The sequence below is a fragment of the Gossypium hirsutum genome, chromosome A07 (genome assembly GCF_007990345.1).
Source record: "Gossypium hirsutum isolate 1008001.06 chromosome A07, Gossypium_hirsutum_v2.1, whole genome shotgun sequence".
Lineage (NCBI taxonomy): Eukaryota > Viridiplantae > Streptophyta > Magnoliopsida > Malvales > Malvaceae > Gossypium > Gossypium hirsutum.
Genome location: NC_053430.1, coordinates 39,155,931 through 39,157,368, shown reverse-complemented (window position 1 = coordinate 39,157,368; position 1,438 = coordinate 39,155,931). Strand labels below are relative to the sequence as shown.

Sequence of the window (1,438 nt, the reverse complement as noted above, 5' to 3'; positions counted from 1 at the left end):
AAATATTAGGAATGCTTAATTTTTATTACTTTAACCATTTATTTTTTTGCAATTTAATTTAAGTTTATTATTATTATTTATTAACCTACTATTTCTTTCTCTTGGAAGGTTTTTATAGTTTATGACTAGAAGAAACCCGTCGAGACCATTAGTTTTTGATGAAGAAATCGATCGTACAGATCGTAGAAACCAAAGAGAAATAAGGCACAACTTAAGATACACGAAGAACGAGCAAAAAAATGATACTCAACCCCCAACCAAAGAGATGGCTGAAAACCAAGGCAATCAGCTACCTCCTGCAATTGCGGTTAATCAAAAATCCTGTTCCACGCACTATGTATGATTATGCTAAACCTTCTTTAATAGGAACTGAATCAAGCATAGTTAGACCTGCTGTAGCTGCAAATACTTTTGAATTAAAACCTAACACTATTCAAATGATACAACAATTTGTTCAGTTTGATTGTTTGCAGGATGAGGATCCCAACGCTCATTTAGCCAACTTCTTAGAACTATGCGATACATTTAAAATTAATGGCGTTTTTGATGATGCCATACATCTTCGGTTGTTTCCCTTTTCATTTAGGAACAAAGCTAAGCAGTGGTTGAAGTCGTTGCCACGAGGGTTAATTACTACTTGGGAATAAATGACCAAAAAATTTTTACTAAAATATTTTCCGCCGGCTTAAACGGCTAAATTACGTAATGATATCTCTTCTTTTGTGCCAATGGATTTAGAAACACTTTACGATGCATGGGAGAGATACAAGGACATTTTGAGAAGATGCCCCTACCATGGGTTACCGCTTTGGCTCTAAGTTCAAACATTCCATAATGGTCTAAATCCTTTGACTCGACAAATGGTTGACGCAGTTGCTGGTGGAACCATCAACAATAAAACACTGGAAGATGTCTATGAGTTTATAGAGGAGATGTCACTGAATAACTATCAGTGGCAAGTCATGAGGACAAAGCCAACGAAAACAGCCGGCGTTTATAACGTCGATTTGGTCACCATGCTCTAATCAAGTAGAACTCTTGAATAAAAAGATTGATGGTTTTCTTAGTTCTTCACAGGTTCGCCTAGTAATGCAGTGCGAAGCAAGTAGCGGTGGAACAAACCATTCAGAATACCAACCTTATGGCCACAGTATGAAGAATGAGTAATTAAACTACATGGGTAATAATCCTCGACCTCAAAACAATCCATATAATAACACTTATAATGCAGGTTGGAGGAACCACCCCAATTTCTTGTGGGGCGGTCAAGGAAATCAAAAACCACAACATCCTCCGGGCTACCAACAACCACCCTACCAACAGGAAAAGAAGCCAAACGTTAAAGAGATGCTCTCAAAGTTTATATCAGTGTCAGAAACCCATTTTTAGAACACCGAGACAGCACTTAAAAATCAGCAAGCGTCGATCCAAAGCCTCA

General features: G+C 37.6%; 1 non-coding gene across 1 annotated transcript; it reads right to left on the bottom strand.

Annotated features, from left to right (window-relative positions):
- Positions 1–695: 695 nt before the first annotated feature.
- On the bottom strand, positions 696–802 carry LOC121203843 (small nucleolar RNA R71). The gene has a single exon (XR_005898778.1). It is a non-coding gene; the product is annotated as a small nucleolar RNA R71 (small nucleolar RNA).
- Between the last annotated feature and the right edge of the window lie 636 nt (positions 803–1,438).